We start from the raw sequence: 21,486 nt of genomic DNA, 5'->3' as shown, positions 1-21,486 counted from the left end.
AAAAAGTCATTTGCTCCCTCTGCAATAACTCTGCTTAATCTGCACATGTAATATAGTATTTAAGATATTGTTTTGTTGTCTTATCGTGTCTATTTTCAATGTACAGGAAACATTTTTATACTGTTTGTTTTTATATTTTTGTTTTTTGTATTTGCATGTTTTTTATCTTGTGCCCCTGACTGCAAATCAAGTTTCCTATTTGGGATAATAAAATTACTAAACCGATCTAGGCTGAACTGAAGGACCCAATGTTTCCCAGCAAATCATTGCAATGTAACAAGATTAGCAATGTTATTCACTTCCCTTGTTACCCCTAAACTCCACCAGATCAGTGTTCGGTTCGTGTCTCATCCGCCACGGCAGTGCAGCTGATAGGTTTCACTCTAGTCTATGTGTGTACTTCCACTGGCTCCCCTCAATGCGTATCTCCTACGGAAGGGTCTGGAGTGCCGGAGTTGCAACGGAGTAAATACGCATTGAGGGGCTTCTATTTTTGCCAGTTTCATCCGGTCAATTTTCAGAATAAAACACCCAAAAAAGACCCAAATCCAAGTAATTATTTTAATCCTTTAGTTGGGAACACTAAACTTTTGTCTGTTTGTTGTTGTGTTTATAACACATACGTATAACTGCCGTCGAGCGTGATTCTGTAATTATCGCGGGACCTCCTCGGTCTTGCAACTCCAGCTATCCTGTAGGGCTGTGCTGTGCTGCACTTAAAACGCAGACGGTGGGGGTTGATGGACGACGGAGCACAGAGCAAAACCGTAGCAGAACCGTTCCGCAACATACATGCAATCAGTGGAATTCCCGGGTTAGTCCCTTAAAAGGAGTGGCTGATCGGTATGAATGTCAGTAGGTTTGTGATGATTGCGTCAGCATAATTTTTATGTTAGCTTTGCTTAACCGACTGTAACAGGGCTATAGTCTATACTGAGAATTCCCCGCTGACTGATAGTATGGAGGCTGGATGTTGGAGTTGAGTTGGATAGCAATTTATTTTTCACAATAAAAATGCACATCATAGAGGTCCAAAACATTGGACCGAAGCTGGAAAAACATCTGCTATTCTTTTCCGTTCATGCTTAGAAAAGGAAGGAGGAAACAACTGCAGATACTCGATTTCACTCACCTGTGACTATGTGTATGTGTCTGTGTGTGTCTGTTTGTGTTTTTGTTTATGAGAGAAATAGTGAGTCAAGGTAACTGTGTCTGTGTGACTACATTTGATGTGTGTTTCTGTGTATATGTACACAGTAATCTTGTGTTTGTGTGGTATGTGTGCAGAAACATATTTGTCTGTCACAATTGTCCATTGTACTTTGCTAAAACAGGTACACATACAAAAAAGATATGCAAGTAAAAATATATTTGTACCAGCCTAGACTCACTGCAAAGCATGTAGTAGACCTGCCAATCCACTAGGGGATAACATGAGCATGACGGTTCTCCTCAACTAGGCCATACGATCACGCATGTACAGTATGAAGGTGCGGTACCAGGGGGGATGATAATGATGAAGGAATAATAAAAACATAGTGTAAAGAGCCAGAAAGTTCACATCAGGACCTTCACACAGGTAACCAGGGTTGCAGTCCTGTGAGAAACAATTAGTCAGTGGTGAGTTTTTTAAGAAAGCAGATATTTTAAGTGAGAACATGATCATTTCCTAAATGTAACCAAGTGGTTTTGATGCTTTTATTTTTAAAGTATAACCAGACATTGCATGTTTGTTATTGCTTACTTGGTCACGGAATGTTTTCATGGGTAGGGTCATAATGGGTTATATATGCATACATGTATTTTCAGCGTGTGCATGAACAATAACAAACACTTTCTCCATGGCTGCACACCGTCCCAATGCCAATCAACTTGTTTCAGTCACCAATGTTTGTGCGCAGGGTTAGGGGCCGTGATTGAGTAAGAAGACCAACCCAGTATAGTTGGCACAACTGTTGCAAAAAAACCTAAGAAGCTAGCATGCATGGCGATAAAACTCAGGAAAAGAAATGTTGGTCAAGGCGAGCAGAAAGCATCCAATGTATGTCTTGCAAATTGCAAGAAGTAGCTGTTTTTCCAACTGTTTAAGCCACACATTTCACTAATTTGTTTAAGATACACACATTTCCAAATCTCAATACACAGTTCATAGAAAATTCCCGCCAGAATTGTATGCACATGAATTAAGATTCTTCCCAAGTGGCTAGGCAAGTAGATGCAAATTTAGTCCTCTGTCATCTATGAGGTGTGAAATAGAACATTAGAAAACTCTACCTCTGCTAACAGGACAAGAATTACAATGTATAACCCTCACACTGATTCCCTCTTCCTTGGCCCTGACCTTGTAGTTTAGAACATCACAGACCGACTGGGATTGTGTCAGTATATTGACAGCATCACTGCCAACTCCAGCTGCAGCTTTATGAAATGAATGGGAACAAAATTTTGAAATGTAAAGTTCACGTGACAAATCCTTCATAGTATGAGCATGTGAAAATATCTTCCCTCTGCTGTACAAACAATCAATTTCTCTCTGGTTGGACAACTACAAAATGATCAAAACTAATCCCTCAGGAGTTTAAAAGAAATGTATGTGGCACCTTTATAAATCCAGCACTGGGTAGAATTCTATAGTAGGCTTTTTATCGAGGCCAAGGGAGAGAAAGAAACAGTGGTGAAGAAGCACCACAATGAAGCCTGTCTGGTCAAAGACTGTTTGTTCTTTGAGATTCTGGACACACACGCACACACACACACACACACACACACACTCACAGTTAGCTGGTCAGCAGTGGGATGAGTCGAGCAACAGGGTTATTGATTTCTGCTTGTTGTTGTATGGAAGGCTAGCTTGTAATCGCCATGCTCTGGATGATGTCCAGATAGACTACCACAGCAGCAACAAAAGTAATTAAATCTGAAGCGATGAGGAGCAGATTTACAGATATAAGATTTAAGAGGCAACACTTTCAAAGGTTAAACCGTCTGGCCCCAGTGTAATCAAGGAGACAGCACAGCTTATTGGAGAGACAGAAAAAAAAAAAGGTTTTCGAAATAATTTTAGTGTTTCTTTTTTCTTTTTCTTGTATTACCTTTTTTGTTTTGATGCATATAATTCATTGTTCAAAGATTCCTTGTTAAAATAAGAGATTTATGTAAGGTAATGCCCAAAGAGGTGTCCATTGTCAGAAATTATTAAATCATGTGAAGTCCATTACTTAATGATTAAAGACAGCTTGAAGAGCATCATCCTGTTTATACCATGATCACTTAGAGGACCATTCATTTATAATAATGGTATGATATTGCAATCAAAATTTCACAGATAATAACTCAGTTGTTAAGCAAAGTTATACAAAGCCATTAGTACATTCAGAGCGGCAGTCTGCAGCTTGTCTGTTCAGAGTCTAATGCAATGAAGGCCTAAACTCAGTGTTGTACATATGATATTTGTTTTGTTTAATTAATTTCTAACATCGAGGTGCCAACTGATGCCAATGCCACAAATTTCAGTTGCAGGCAATAGCAAATTACAAGGTTGAACTGAAAGTTTCACAGGAACTACTTATCAGTTTAATATGTGTCTGTTATTAACTAACACCCTGCAGCCAATAGAATTGAGTATTTGCCCAGACCATGGCATAACAGTACCCTCCTGAGAACCAAGGGAAAAAAGTGTCTTACAATTTCTGTTTTTGTGTGATTTCCTATCTATTTGGGCCTAAAAAAACAACTTACAATTTTAATTTTTTTGAATATATTTTTTATTTCAATTTCATAGCATGTCCACTGTAGAGGACAACAGGATGATATCCGTGTGAAGAAGAACTGAATTTAGAAAATAAGAAAAAAGGAGAAGGTTATATCTTTAGAGTGATATTCACCCAAGAACACATTCAATTTGAACAAAAACAATAAAATTCTGTATCACTCTTCTGTTACTTGTTGCTTGAAAGGACAAAATGTAAGTAATAATACATTACAATGTAATGTAAAATATGTATTCAGTTCAACAGAGAACTATAAGACATAGAACATAAGTAGTTCTGCTTTTCTTCTTCCTCTGGACATTTTAGCTGTGATAATCCTGGAAGCATGTTTTCTTTTTGGTTATGCAGAGGAACATCTTGCATTTGGTGCACCTGATGTATGTCTTCCCATTGCAGCCCTTGTTCCTGCATCTTTCTGCATGTTTGATGTCCATCATCTCTGGCATGTGTCGGGCTCCTAGTCTGCGTACAGATGGCTCTGGTTGTGGCATCCTTGTTTTGGTTGGTGGCTGATACTCTTCCTCACTGTCTTCACTGCTGTCATCAAATGAAGGACTATCCAGCAGCTCTTAAGCCAGGTGCAACTTGAAGTCTAAGTACTGCTGGGTGTTCTTAGCTGGTCGATTCAGCGCTTTGCTGTCAGACTTGTACTGGATCCAAGCGTTTGTGATCGCAACATCAAAGAAATGCGTCATCACACGTGATGTCCACTTCTTGGTCCTGGTTGACATGCGGTAGAAACTCAGCATTCGGTCACAGAGGTCTACGCCACCCATGTTGTCATTATACTCCCTGATTACTGCTGGCCGTCTCACCTGGACATGACCTTTGTCTTTGTTGGACCATCTGCTACAGATATCCTCTGGATCTTTCCCATAGACAGTGGAGGCCATCAGAACTGGTTTATTATCAAACCATTTTGTCACTGCCAGCTCAGGCCTCCTCCGGACCACCGTCACTGAAGCCCCTCTCCCTTCTTTTCTCAGCTGCTTATCTTCTGGCAGCTCGCATTGCTTTGGAACCCTGTTCTTCATAATGGTTCCAGTTGCTGGAAGACCCTTTGAGAGCAAAGCGTCCATGAGATCGATCGTTGTGAAATATCGATCAAAGAACACATAAGTTCCTGTAGGAACTGACTCAACCATTCGCAAGACTGCTGCAGCTCCAACTCCCAGTCTTTGGCCCCTGAATGTGTTCTTGCCCTGATAGACCTCGAAATCCAGGACCAGACCGTTTGGGGAGGCAAGCACAAAAACCTTTAGGCCAGTAGGGTTTGGCTTTCCTGGCACATACTGCCTGACTGGGCAGCGGCCTGTGAACGGGATGATTTGTTCATCAACACACACTTTGCCACTCCTTGGAAGGCTGAGACAACCTTGCCTCACACGTTCAAGCAATGGTCTGACTCTCCAGAGAATGTCTGACTCCTTTGCGTCTTCAGTTACATCCAGGTCATTCACAATCTTTAGTGAGCTCCTCAGCTTGTAAAACCTATCCCTTGTCATTTTCCTGCTAATAACTGGCACTTTAGTTTTTTTAGCCCAAAACATTTTGACTCTGGGATAGCCGAGGCAGGCCATGTGTACTGATATGCCAAAGAAAATCTTGATTTCTTGGGCAGTAGTATTCAGTGACACTCCTGTAGTTTGCAGCTGTCTTTGGTTTGCAAAAGCTGCTAGATCATCAAAGATTTTGTCATCTATGTACTGTGAAAAGTACTAGATTGGACTCCAGTATTCACGGCTTTTGGGGTCATCTTGATAGGCAGGAAGCCCAGGTAGCACAGGTGTGAATCTGTTATGATGGATGGAAAAAAACACACAAATAAATTCAAGTTAATAAAATGAGAAACAGTTAATTTTTTTCACAAATATTTGGATTAATGCAGTAATTTCAGTGTCATGGACGTGATATGACTCCCTATTGACCAACTTTATAAGCAATGTTTTAGGTAACTTGCATATATTTAACAGCATTTACACATAGCACAAATAATACAATAATCTAACATGATAATAAAATTTAATATATTAGCCTGAAACTAAATAAAACATACAAGTTAGTCCTGGCCCACAGAGCACGACGACTTTCCTGCTCCCTCTCTGCCTCTGACTCTGTCTCATCAGATTCTCCTGCATCTTCTTCCTCTCCTTCTTCATCATCATCTTCTCCTATTACAGGCTGATACTCATCCTCCTCATCCTTTTCCTCATCTGAAAGCTCCAAATCTGAATCTCCCTCTATTATCCGGTATAGAATTCTCTCTGCTTCACTTCTTTCTTCTACAACAATGTGCAGTCATTAAATACATTAAAATAGTCCTGGCGTCCACTACAGTTGACATTCATTAAATGACTGTTATTTCAAAACAGAGATAATGAAACTGTTTTCAGATGTAAAATTATTGTTATTAACATGTTTATGAACAAGAATATATATAATTATCATGGTAAAAATAGCAATAAATAAAGAATATTTGACTTACCTCTCCTCTTTCCATAAAATGTGGTTGTTGGTATGCCGGCCATCTTGATAGAGGAAAAAAGTCAAGTTCCCAGCATGCAATCCGATCACATGACACATCACTGGAAAGCCCAGGATGTCCTCTACAGAATACTTTAGGGCTTGATAGGGTAACTTCAAATACTTAAGGAAGATACAGGTGAACAGAATGTCCATTATAAAGGACATAAATGAATGGGCCGGGTCTCAGGAGGGTACAATAAGAGTTAACCATGTAATTAAATGGTCACAAAAAAAACAAAAAAAACCAAACAAGAAATATTGATTGTGATGGATTAGTAATGTAGAAATATAGACTATAGTAGTACTATGATCAGAAATCAGAATATCCCTGTAGAATACACTTACATGGAAGTCGACATTGAATATACGCTGGCATATGGCAGGTCACATTTCACCATGGATGGAGATGTTGAGGAATACAAACAGGAGGCAGGCAATAAAAGCTGGAATTATAGTTTTGCCCAGATATGTGTGAACAATCACCACAGAGAAGGGTGCTATGAGTAAATGCAGGCTGCAGGGACTGCAGGAAGATCCAATGCACACACCTCCAAGATCTCAACATCATGTTGTAAGGCCTTGCACATTAAACAAGTTGACTGATTAATCAAACTACCTCTGGAGACGCAGGTTTAAATGGTATATGTTAATCTTATATTCAAAATCTGTACAAGTGTTAAAGAAAATAGCCATGTGATCATTTATATATGACACTCAGTTCTCAGTTGTGTCAGGATGTGTCATTGTAAATTATTACATAAGGATAAGTGTAATGTGACAGTCTGGTCAGGATAAGATAAAATTGGGTTTGAAAGTGTCGATTTTTCAAACTACATTATGCTTTTGCTACACTTGCTGGGAATGTTGTCAGCACTGTACAATCAGTGCACCCATTTCAATTGTCAGAGGAATGTGAGGCATTAAAAGCAAAAGGTGAGTGAAGCCAAGCTATGATGTGGCCAGTGCAGATAGCGCTCTATTGGTTGAAATTAAAGCCTACCTGTTCTGACTAAAGACTGAAATAATATCCGCTGTGGACAAAAGAAATACGACACCTTAATGGTAAAAGGTCTGCATATTACTCAGGGTATATTTTGTCCCAAAATAATAATTAAGGCATTATCTAGTTGTACTCACCTCCATGTGTGTCAGAAGAATCTGCTCAGAAAGTCCCAATTTTTGGAACGGAATCTGTGACAATGCAGCACTCTGTGACTGCCCTGCAGTAGTTTGGTAGAATACTCTCCTTTCCAGTGTGTGTCAGTAAAACAAATACAATAGAAAAAACTTATTAGAAAAAATAAAATAAAATAAAAAAAAGATTAATTGAAGTTGGTTATACTGAAAAATTCAAAACAGGGCCAGTCAACTGCCATTTTTTTGTGGCTTCTCCTCAGTGAAGCCAGTACAGGATTCTGTAAAAGTATTTAAATGACTTTTTTTTTTAAATGAGAGTCAAAATATTTGATTTTAATAGATATCTGCTGAATTCAGTTCAGACACAAGTGGTGAATGATTACAATAAACTTTGAGAGCAGCACAGCAACATATGTACAGGCTCTGAGACTCAGTGACTCTTGAGTGCACACCTGCATACTAATGGAATGAGTCAATGATGCCATCATTGAGCAGGACTTGTTCCAGCCACACTTGACCTAATCATTTTTGTGTTGTCTTTAAGGGGTCATTATTTCAATCAGCTGAAAAACTCATAGCTCACCTAAACTTAAACTTAAACTTTATTTATTTATATAGCACCTTTCATACATATAAAATGCAACTCAAAGTGCTTTACAAGTTAAAAGACCCGACCCCACCCACCCACACACACACACACACACGCACACACACACACGCAAGCATACACATACGCACGCAAGTACACGCACCTACTCACTCACTTAGGCATGCACACACAGCCACAAACATACACTCGTTAAGATATGATATGATATGTCATCATCATTCTCTTTTGACAATTTTAAATAAGTATGTGTAAGACACTTTAAAGGGCTAAAACATGTTTTGTGTTCTTCAATGGTGAGCAATAAATATGTTTTAAAAACATCAAAGTAGCTTTTTGCAAGCAGAAAGACCTCATGTAATTAATTTTGTATGCATATTTAAAATCACCTTTTCCTGAGGCCAGCATTAAAGCTAAAAACTGATACTTTTTGCTGATTCTATGCCTTGGCTGCAGTGAGAGGTCAATGGCATACATGTTCCACTTATTGTGGAAGGTTGTATGTTGTTACAGCCACTAAACTGCTTACATGCAGAAGCTTGTGACATCTGACAAAAGTTTAATAAGCTTAAGTTTAAAAGCTTAATTTTGATGTATAAATCATAGTCTAAACCAATGGCAGTAATTTTGACTAGAAAGTGCATTTCCTGGAAAGAAAAATGCATATGAATGCTGACAGCTGAAATACATATAGCATTACATTTTGACAATTGAATTGTCTCTGTAGCTAAAAGTGTTGAGAAGTAGTAGCCAACACAACATGTGTGTGCATCTGTGTGTGTGTGTGTGTGTGTGTGTGTGTGTGTGTGTGTGTGTGTGTGTGTGTGTGTGTGTGTGTGTGACAGAAAAAAACAGCGATAGACAGCCTTATTGTCGACTGTTAATCGGTCAGAATGTGAATGGGTAAAAATGTACTTCAATTTACTGACCTGCAGATGTTCAGTAGTAACTAGTTGAAAATTAAGCTCACTTCACTTTATATGTTGCTTGGTAATTACCACCTACTACTACCATGAAATTTGCTTACTTGTAAAATGAAGTCCAACTGAATGTGTAAATAAGCAACTGCTGCTAATATGTTCACCATAACATCTGTAAAGTGGTAATTTATCATTGTTCTCTTTTCCCATTGTTTTGCTGCCCCCAAGTGGCCAAACAGGTAAATGAATACTGCATTAAATTCATGTGCATTTTCCTCATTATTAACTGATGTTTTAGCATATTGTTGTCAAATCACACTTATTCAAATAAAATAGATATAAAATATTCAAATGTTTCCATTGAAATCATTTAAAAGTCAAACTATATTCTTCTTTCAGTTTACATGGAGTTTTCCTCATGATTTGTGTAGATACTTTTTTCCCACCCAAATGTTTCTATTCAATTTGAAAAAGCCTCATCGTCTCCTCCACAGAGACAAAGACTGATTAAAGACAGAAAGCCTTCTTTAATCAGCATGCTGCCCAAAGGTCACACACACACATACACACACACACACACACACACACACACACTTAAAGTCCAGCTCAAAGCTCCAGTCCTAAAGGTTATTTCATGTTAACAATCAATAACACTTTAATCCTTCACCTCTCCACTCAGAGCTGTGTGCATGTGCATATTTCATATTCACATCAGCTTGACTCTTTCAGTTGAACACAGGTTATATGAAAAACAGATGGGATCTCTTTCCAGAAACAATCACCACACACTCCTATGGAAAACAATTACAGGTTCTGAATTTGTTGTGTGTATTGTTACTGTTTCATCATACGGCAAATCACAGAGTTGTACGTCTAAAAGTGAGGAGAATTAAACACTCCAAACACACACTGACAGGTTAGGCTCTGTTGAATACTATTTAACAAAGCCTTGAAGGGGCAATAAGTGAGATTTTTCAGGTTATATGTCCAAAGAAGAACAAAAAAAATCCAACTTTTCTGGATTCAATAAACCTAGTCAGACTTTTGCTGTCAGATGATTTGTGTGCTTCTGCTGCTTAGTAGAATAATTCAAAATCATCAGTGGCATTGATCATTAGAAATTATTTCAAAACCACAGGCTGTGCCCTTTAACAACAAATGCCACAGAGATGTAGCTGCAGCCTGGCAGTTATCTGCCAGCTGTCGACTGCTTGTACCTATTTTGCTCTAAGTGAATGAAAATCTGTTTTTGGCAGCTACTACAAGACGAGACACACTCAGCACCGTCTATTGGCATTTCTGAGCACAGCAAAGATAAAAATAAATAAATTTAAAAAAAAAGATAAAATCTTAAACCCTAATATGAGCAAGATAACTTCACTATTTTGGCCATTTGTTTCATAGTATTGTAGTATTCTTTGGTCTAGAGGTGGTTCCTGTGGGACTTCGGGGTGTCTTGGGTCATTGTCCTGCTACGGCAGGGGGTCAGGTATTGTTTTTATTGTTCTCATTGTGTGAAGCACTTTGTGTTACGTTGATGTACACAATGTGCTACACAAATAAAGTTTGAGTGATTGATACACTTGTGAAGTAAAACATCTCAAAGCAAAAATCTTAACATTTTGGGTCTGTGGGTTTATTTGTGTCAGTTTAGGGGTCCTTGACTTGAAAAAGTTTCACAACCACTGGATTAAACTTGGTTTAGCTACTATTTAGACCTGAAGATGGCAGGGCCACTCAACCTTGCTCTCAATATTGCCCTGAGGGCCAAAAAACATTTTCCCCATGTGAGGGAAATTCTCTATCGTCCCTTATTATTTTGATATGTCATTCTTACATATGGAGCCTGGCAGTTGTTGATGCAACATTGGTATCTATGTGGGGTGAAATTTTGTGTCTGTTGGCTTCAGACATGAGTTCTTCTCTTCATGTGGTTGCAAAGTATGATTAGATACATTCTTGTATTGTACATGATATAATATGTTGTGGAAATGAACATCAGGAACTTAGTTAAGGAGTTCATTCTGAAGGGGATTTGTGAGGCCTCTTCTGTGCATATGTGTTCTGAAAATGGGTTAATGTATGACATACAATAATGGTTGAAGTGTATAAGAAGTTTTATGTGAATCATGAGGCGGATGTTGAGATGATTGGAATGGTGCTTTGAGTGAAGTCATGTGCAATCTTGTGATTATGCTACAGTTATGAGTATTGTTTTTGGTTATTATAAAGGATGAGGACAGACTGCCTCTCTTCAGTCATCATCTAATGTATGCGCTGCTGATGAATGGCTCCTGCTTGCAAGCAATAAAGGACTTCTAGTAAATACATATTGTGTCAAACTTGGTGTTTTGACCAACCCTCATCTGCACTAGACAAGTGACTGATTTTCAGTTGCCACGACACCCATAGAGCCCCATTATAAAAGAGAAGTTTGTGAAACTGTTGACATGACACCTCGAACTGCAAAAACTTTCCTTGAGCAAATTAATGTGATGACATCACAATGTGAAGTCTGTGGGCCAAGCAGGAATTAGTGTGTGGGGCCAGCAGGGGAGACTCCACTGTGCATTTTTTAGTGGGCCACATAACCAGGAAAAACTTCTTTTGGCCTATGTGCCGTTGATCATTTCTCATTGGACTGAATACACACCACTTTTTCCTTCAGTGTCTAGTTCTATTATTAAATATTTTGATAATAATAATAATGATAATTATTATTATTATTATTATTATTATTATTATTATAATATTTAGCCATGGAGTTGGCTTCAACCCAGGGTCACTCAAGGTGAACTGACCTTTAAGGTGGACCAGCTATTCTCATTTCAGAATCAGAATCAGAAATACTTTATTATCCCAAGGGGAAATTGTTTATGTTACAGCTGCTCCCATTCAAAGTTCAGAATATGCAGAAATAATAATAATAATAATAATAATAATATAAACAAGAACAACAAAAACAAAACAAAAATACAAGAAATGTACAAACATTTTAATTAAAATTTTTACAAAAATTTAGGTGATAAGTCAGTCCTCCACTGACCCCCAAATCCCTTTTCTGGCATAAACTATGACCACCCTAATCCTTCATCACAGCAAATACAAGGCAAGAAGTAAAATTACTGTGTTCACGTCAGAAAGTCTACAGAAAGTCCACTCAACTTTTGTATTGGAGGACCCTATGTTTTTTTAGTGCAGCTCTCTGTGTCAGCTTCAATGGAGCTCTTTTTTTCAGCCTCAGCTGATGTTAATCTGAATGCAGGCTTATGCTCCATCATTTATGATGATGAGCTGCAGTAGCAACAGAGTTGGGAGCTGAGAGTCGGTTGGGCTCAGCCGCCTTAACCCTGCCCTTGTTTGGCTGAAAGGACCACCACAGTCACCACAGTAACAGAATGTTACAGAAACAGTAACATGAACATAATTCAAGCATTCACGTTACTGTACTTACTAAATCATTTTAATTAGTGCTTGAGCTTGTCTCCCTAAACACCATTACTCTGCTTTGGGACAAAGTGCCCCAGGAGTTGCCAAAATTAGAATCTTTGTTCACCTGCTGTTTTCATCAATGTAGGATGATACTTCCAGCAAGATTGTTGAGGTAAAACATGCAACCACACTTGCAAACCCACAGCACTTTTGACCCCATCTCTACCTCTCTGACTAAACAAAGAAGCATTCTGATGATGAATCTATGCAATAAGAAACTAATTATCCTCTGTCAGCAGAGGCCTGAGCCCTATGAACCTCTCAGTTGAACACACTTTACACAATCATCCCTTTCTCTCTCTGTAACCCTTAATCTGTCTTGACAGTAATACACATATAGGTCAAAGAACTGACCTCAGCAGGCGGCTGAGCTGGTACCAGGCAGTTCAGTAAAACAGACTCATGACCAAATTTAAACAATGACATGATGAAAAAAATGTGTACTTAATATTTGATTCAAGGTTGTTAAACAATACAATACAGCTACACAACTACATTATACAATACAAATCAAAATTATTATTATACAAACAATCAAAACACAAATTCAAACATACAGACACACTCCCCCTTAGCACATGTTTAAGTGTTCATTTAGTTTTATTAAAGCTACGTTTAGTCTCATTCCCTGACTTCCATCCTCACTCTGACTCTCTCATGGAAGTTAGAGTGTCAGACAATCAAATGAAACGAACCGTTAACGCACTGCGTTTAACATTGTTGGAAACATCTGGAAAAATGTAAGTGCACAACTAAACAAAACATACAGTATGATCAAATCAAATCAAATTTTATTTGTATAGCCCAAATTCACAAAACACAGTTTGCCTCAGAGGGCTTTACAATCTGTACAGAGACGACACCCTCTGTCCTTCGACCCTCGATTCGAGTGAGGAAAAACTTGCCCCAAAAAAAAGCCCTAATCGACCAAGAATCAAATATAAAGGAAAAGAAAGGTCTAAGCCTGTTTTGTTGATTTCAGAAAAGCCTTCAGCTCCATCTAGCAGGGTTTTTTTTTTCTCTGCTGAATGAAAAAGGCTTTGGGAGACAAACATAATTTGATTAAGGATATGTACACAAAAAATACATGTGCTATAAAGATTGGAAACAAACAGCCTTCTTCTCCCAGGGTCAAGGGAGTGAGCTTCCAACTCGTCTCTGCTTAATTTCTGCTGACCATGCCATTTTAATACTAGTTTCAGTCTAACTTCCCCTCAACAGGCCACTAAACTGAAGAGAGGTTTCGTAGTTTAAATTCAAACTAGTTTCTGCCCAGCTTCTGCAGGTCAGTAAATTTCAAGGACATTTTAAACCATTTATAATCACACCAGTTTGTATCACTCCAGCAGATCAGTCCAACTTTTGAACAGTTTTCCAAAATGTCATTTTTTTATATAGTTAGCCACCATAAATGGCTAATTAACAATAAATACAACTTCATAATCAAGAACTGAGTGACTTATTCCTTAAATAATGTCTTCACACCACTCAGATTAACTGTCACTCTTTTTATATTTTGAGACGACAAAAAATTTGCAAATAAATTAAGGGAAAACAGTAGTGGTGTGCGATACTTCAAGATTTGGTATTGAGCCAATACCAAGTAAATACAGGGCCAGTATCGCCGATACCGATACTTTTCAATAATTAATTTGGATGCATCATCAAATTGCTAAATCTGAATGAATTTTCGTGACCTTTAAGTGTTTTTGTCCTTTTTTCCTGGATTATTAATTAGTTAAAACCCAGGACAGAATTTTGGTAAATAGAAAATACTTTTTCTGTTCAGAAACAATAGAACAGTAACAAAAAAATGTTTCCCCATACATTGTTATGTCTGGAGGTTGCAGGTCCTTCACAGTCATTTCTGCCAGGCTCCTCGTAATCCCCATTGCTCTTGGGGAATCGGCTAAGTGAAATAATAAAATAATTATTTCTGCAGCACATCTACTTGTAGTTTAAATATAGTAATCATACAGTGTTAACACAAAAGAATAATTATATTCAATCAAATCTGAGCCATATTATATTCTGTATATTTGTTTCAATTCCAGTAAATGTATTCATTTTAAGAACACGTTTCAATAGGATAAATGTATTATATCAAGGTCTTAGAATAATTTATACTTTTTGAGTTGGCTAAAGTAACAAATAACCAGTTGCACTTTGAAAATTAATATTAACTAATGCCGAAGATGACTAAAACATTACTTTCACTACTATTATCTACCTGGATATTCTCTGCCAGACTGATAGGGGGGATTTCTCTCCTCCTCTCTCCGTTTCTGTAGCTCGGTGCTTTCTTTCACGATTTTTCTTATGCTTGTATACATTTGTTGTGTTAACACTGTATCTTTTTAGCCTTTTTACAAATTATACAGCTTGCTGTTGTTTCATTTTCAGCCTGAAAATACAGCCACACGGCGCTCCTCTTCCTCTCTGACATTCTTCTGCTCCGTCTCTGTGCTGCTTGTGTGTGTGCTGCTGGCTGAGCATGCTTGCTTGCTTGTTTGCCTGAGTCACGTGACGGTACAACGTCAAATCACAAGAGGGGGAGGAGGAGTAGAGTGTGCCTGCTCCGCGCTGTGACAGGAGCAGCACTTGAAAGCAGCGGCACTTACACAGACAGACAGACAGCCAGGTCGCCTCTTTGATGAAACTGCAGCAGTGCATACAGGAGAGGAACTGAAACTTAAGTATCGATCTCATTACACTGGTATGGATCAATATCAATACCAATGTTGGTATTGATATTATCAATATTTGGATCGATCTGCCCACCACTAGAAAACAGGGAAAAGTTCACAGAGGATGCAATATCCACCACTTTGCACTCAGTCATCACCCATCTGGACCAGAAAGACACCTACGCCAGAATCCTGTACATTGATTTCAGCTCAGCATTTAATACCATCATCCCTCAGAGACTAATGGAGAAACTCCTCCTACTCGGCCTGAACACCGCCACATGTCTCTGGATCCAGAACTTTCTGACGGAGAGACCTCAGTCTGTCTGTGTCGGAAATAACACCTCCAACTCTATCACGCTGAGCACTGGATCTCCTCAAGGCTGTGTACTCGGTCCATTGTTGTTTACACTGCTAAAACACGACTGTGCATCCGGACACAAGGGGACCACATCATCAAGTTTGCGGATGATACCACAGTGGTGGGACTCATTCATAGAAATGAGGAATCAATGTACAGAGAAGAAGTTAAACACCTAGAGGGTTGGTGCAGAGAAAATAATCTGGTGCTCAATGCAGACAAATTGAAGGAGATGATTATCAACTTCCGGAGGTCACAGCCCGAGCATGCTCCTCTCAGCATCAGTGACCGCACAGTGGAGAGGGTGGAGAACATCAAGTTCCTCGGAGTGCAGATCCTGCAGGACCTAAGCTGGAATAAGAACACCTCAGGGATCACGAAACGGGCCCAGCAGAGACTGTACTTCCTGAGGAAGCTGAAACAAGCCTCTCCCCATCAGTATCCTCAGGACCTTCTATAGTGGTGTGGTGGAGAGCGTTCTGACATATTGTATCTCAACATGGTACTCCAGATGCAGAATGTCAGACAAAAAAGCCCTGCAGAGAATAGTTAGAGGAGCTGAGAGGGTCATCGGAGTTTCCCTCCCCTCTGTCCAAGAACTCTTCCTAAGCCGCTGCAGGAGCAGGGCACTGAACAAACAGACTAATCAACAGCTTCCTTCCACAAGCTGTTAGATTGCTGAACTGCTGAACTGGAGCATGCGCACTACTGCACTTCATGAGCCTTAGTCATAGTTTTAGTTTTAAATTATTGTAGTAATATATTGTGTGTATTTACTGTGTTCGTGTCTGGGATCCCGGAGAAACACAATCTCATTTTTGCTGCACTGCTTTTGTAGGTACAGCTAAATGACAATAAAGCTTTGATTGATTGATTGATTGATTGATTGACATAAAAAAGAGCATTATTGTTTACTGTTGAATTGGTGAGAATGTTAATGGTTGTGAATGCACTCTAATTTTCTTGTTGCTGGCCCTGACAAAAAGTGAATAAAAGGGAGGACTGGAGCTAGTCAACAGGATTGGGATCAGGCCAATTCCAATCCATCAAAAATATGCCTGGATCGGCCCAAATCCAATCTTGTAGATTGGCTGAGATTCATCCTTTTATTTAATTTTATGTCATAGGAGATCATCTAAATTTCTGTTACTTTGCTTTAGTTGTGCCAGTAGTACATTTTAATACACTGGAACTACAACATTGTGAGCAAGTGAATGCAGAATGTGTAGAAAATCAACCGCAGTATTTCAGCTACACTTTTCAAATGACCCACACTCCCAGAGTAGAAAACTGCATTTGATTTTCTTCATCTTCAAGATAAAACAGACACTTTCTGAATTAATCTGGCAGCAACAGATCCACACTGAAACTCCTCTCCACAGACAAAATACTATAGGACACTATACACAGGCAACAAAAAATGTTCAGATTGTGGATATATTTTCTTAATTCTGAGCTAATAAACTACATAATGAGATTATTTTACTGATTCTTATTTAGACAACTTTGCACTGAGCAGCTATATTAAGTTTGGAAAACAGAATTACTACACAATATTAAAGGACTGAGATTTAGGATAAAAAGAAAAATAGAAAAATAGATTTTCTCAGCAGGACTGGAATGACCTCCAGGGTCTCAGCAGCATCACTGACACATCAGTAAACTTGGCAGAAATGTCAAATGTTAGCTCTGAGTTTAAAGTTGAAACCTGGAAATTTCAAACCACATCTGTGGGGGATCTCCAGTACATGACAACGAGGTAAGACGTGATACCCTACATCTGTGTGTTAGTGTTTGTGGCACAGACATGAGGCCAAGGATAAAAATCAATAAGGACCCTGACGGGGTTGCAAATGTTGTATTGTGAGCTGGACAGAAATTCAGTCATTGGGGATGCATGTGTGTGAGTTCAAACAGACTCAGAGAGAGGCAGAGAGATACGGCAGCCCCGAATGTTCAATATTTAATAAATAAATAAGTAGCTTTGAAATATATGGCACTATGACTTCTAAAAAATGAAAAAAAATTAAAAATGCTTTTTTTATTACATTTAATTTGTATTACTTAAATCATTTTCAGAACTTTTTTATATTTCAGAAATGTATCATAGAAATGTTTTATTTCAAACTGCCCTTTGTTTACCTTCTCAAATTTCAGCCAATCTGCACAGCAAACATAATAGACATGAACAAAAATATATTTCAGAAAGACATTATATCAAAATAGAGGTGGGTGAAAATGGATTCACATAAAAATCTACATTCTTATCTCCTATGATGCAGAATTGATTGATCACAAATGTCATGAATTGATTTTCTAAATGTTAATTAATAGCAGGATGTCGATGAAACAAAAAAGGAGGAAGTAAACTGTGAAGATAGTGCCGCAACCGGACAATTTATAAGTGTGCACATTTTTTTTTTTTTTTTTTTTTTAAAAAGGCAATGACCATCAAGAAGTCGCTCCATTCTCTGCTGTCATCATGTATTTATAAGCTTCAACGTTTTATTTATCATCTGAATACGGCAACAAGATCTAAATATTATGAAAGCCAAGACTTTGTTTATTTAAATTAAGATGAAAACCCATCCCTGCCTTGTAACACCAAGCCTTTCATTCATAACCTCAGGGAGACAGAGCACCAGGGAGGGACAGTTCTGAGTAGGACCAGTGTGCAGTTGATAATCGTTCCATTCTAGCTTTTGTCATCATGCCTTTACAAGTGATAGAGTCTGGTGATAGTTTCATATTCTGACAGCCAAAAAAAAAAAAAAAAAAAAAACATGTTTACCTAGAAATGTACCGTTGTGACATCCGACTGATTTTGATCGCGCATACCACAAATGTAGACTACTGTGACTGACTGAATCAATATGAGACTTTATCCTCGGGTGCACAGAACAGCTTTGGTGCAAATAAATTCAACCAGGATGTACAGTAGCTAGCTACTACAGCCAGCACACATTCATGAGCCAGCCTATCACATGTTAGCAAGAAAACACAAAGCCAATCCTTGCTGGGGACAATGTATTACTCACTGGATATTGGTGGGGACATGTCCCTAGCCTCCCTACCTAATCCCACGTCCATGGTTAACGGAGCATAGCAGAAATCCAAAAAAAAAGCAGCCATCAGCATTAACAAATGAGACCAGTTGACTAATACAACATTAAACAACATAGTTAAACTTTGTGGTGAAGAAAAAAAACTTTACCTCAAAAACGCTGTGCCTTTGCCAATCCACTGCCAGGATAAAATGATGGCACTTCTTATTTCTGCAATCCACAAATACACTGACATTTTTACATGTTAAGGCTACATGCCATATTGACATATCTACAAAAATGTCATATGGGGCATTGTTGGGGTTAAGGCGACAAGGTAGCAAGTCAACATTTGTAATTGTGAAATTTGTAAGCATTTATAGTGATAAGAAAAAGACATTTTTGACACAAAGTCGGGACATATCCAGCCATGTTTGTAGCCACAGTATGATGTTTTCCTAACCCTAACCAAGTGATTTTTGTGCCTAAACCTTACCAGGCCATAAGCACAGTGTTGTCACAAGATTCAATTGAAAATAAACCTTGAGAAACATAAAGTTGCAACATAAAGAAATGCAAAGTTTCAACATATCCATGGTTTTGCAGAAACATACATTTGCAACATCTGTTCTGCTGAATGGGTTGGCTTCACTCTTGCATGCACTGCATTTAATTTTTCTCTAGTGTTTTTTAAAAGTTGAAATATAAAAGTCGTACTGTTGTGACTCCAGGCCTTGTGCAACCAGTAATCACAATAACATGTGCTGACAAGCTTTTCCAAGGCATTTTTGACTAGTTTGGTGAGATTGTGGGTTTGTTTCATTATTCAGCATCAAAGTGAAGATTAACACGTTTTTTGTTTTTCTTTTTCAAAATGTACATATATATTTTATATATAATTAACTCACGTTTATTCTCTAAGGTCTTTGTTTTTATGTAATATTGGAAATTCTTGGATTAAATAGAGATGGAATATTGTGTTTATTTATATAGATACATTGATTCAGGATTGATATCAGAATACAAATTTGTATTCCAATATCAATCGTGAAATATTTCAGGATTTCTGTCAGGGAGATGATTCCACTCTTCCCTGGTTTAGGTTCACTTGTATCACAAAGTGTAAACGTCCTGTAAGAGCACCTTACTCAACTTGTGAATAGACTGACTCAGCAGTTAAGAAGATGTTCATCACATACTGGTCTACTGAAACTACTGTCAACCCGAGGTCCCTGTGCACATGACCTTTCTGAGAGTTTGCATGGCCCACAATTGTGAGGGAGTTGTTTTTTGTCCACTGTGGATTCAACTGGTAACACTTCCCTGTTAGATGAATGAGAAGAAAAGCCATAGGATGTAGTCATAAGTTAAATAATGTTTATCCTGGCAGACCAGCTGGACACAAAGAAGAAATGTTTTTTTTTGTCTGAATCCTGGATCAGATTACTTGGTGATGGCTATTCATTGTAGTGTGTGTGTGTGTGTGTGTGTGTGTGTGTGTGTGTGTGTGTGTGTGTTTATCATGTCTTGTTTCATCGCTGTGCTCTTCATAATTTAGTAGTGTGGGTCCCCATGCCAGTGACCTGAAAATGAATAAGACATGGCTGCCAGGACCTCTCCCTCCATCATTCACCCGTCCTCTCTCTCTCCCTCTGAATATATTCTCTCAGTATACATCACCATGTCTTGGTTGTCTCATATCCACTCTAGAGTCTCACCTTTTCCATTTCTGTTTTCCTTCAGCTTCTTATTATTTATAGAATGCATAAATAGAATAGTAGAAACATTGTAACTATTAATGAAAACACTCGTGGCCAGATATTAACATGTGTGGACACACTGTCATCCTTCCCTTTATTAACTGCACTACTTGTTTTACTTTATATTTCCAAGTGTTGCCCACAATACTCACGACAAGTAAAACATGAAAACTAATTAATAATGTACTGCAAATAATCTGCACAACAAACATGGTAGACACGGTAGACTTTCAAACAATATATTTCAGAAAGACAGTACATCAAAAACCTATTTTTTTTAGCATTCATCAGAAAAACAACCATACAGGTCGACTGTGAAAGCAGATTATAGGACCCATACTGATGTTCTTGTTAGGCAGTGACCTGGTGGCTGTAGTAAGTATTACAGCAACAAAGGAGGAAGTCAGTTGAAGTAGTATAAAGAGCATCAAAATCAAAGGGAGGAGTACAGGGAAGGACCACTCGGTTAATCAAGCAAATAGCTTGACCAAGGAGACCAGTGTTCATGTCAGGTGTGAGTTATTTTAAGTTACTGACATAGTTAAAAGACGGCACATACATTTGTAACTGAATTTACAGAAGTCACGTCGTTATTTTTACCCATACCATGTTTTCCTGAACCAAACCGTGTACTTTTTCTCGCCTAAACCTCGCCAAACTGCGACCAACGATGAAGGACTGATACACATGCTGATATGCTGCGATGGTCATGTTTTGGGAACAGTGATATATGTCATTTTGAGAGTCACTAGCAGTTGACTTATTAAGAAGTTCTGTTCTTGTTTTTGTTTTAAAGCTCCTATTTGCAAAACAAGGGGTTTTTTTGAGTCTCATTCCCAACTCATCAAATACTGACACATTAGTTTAGGAATGAGACTCAAAAATCTACTTTTCTTACAAATATGACCATTAACAATGAAGTAAAAGGGGTTGCTCTTCATGAAGAACCCTGAGAATATTATCACTCTGAAGAAGGGGGAAAACTTCAGTTTTTTGTTAAATCAACTACAATTTGGAATAACAAGAACACTCAAGAACACTGTGAAGGCAGATTAACTTTATAAATAAAAATGATATAAATTAACTAAGTAAACAAGAAATGCAAAGAAATTATGTCACATCAAAAAACTGAAAGGAGATGAAAATGTGATTCATGGGTTGTTTGTGGTGTAGATGGAACCA

This window comes from Pagrus pagrus (genome assembly GCF_965226575.1).
Source record: "Pagrus pagrus genome assembly, chromosome: 2".
Lineage (NCBI taxonomy): Eukaryota > Metazoa > Chordata > Actinopteri > Spariformes > Sparidae > Pagrus > Pagrus pagrus.
This window is presented reverse-complemented; position numbering follows the sequence as displayed.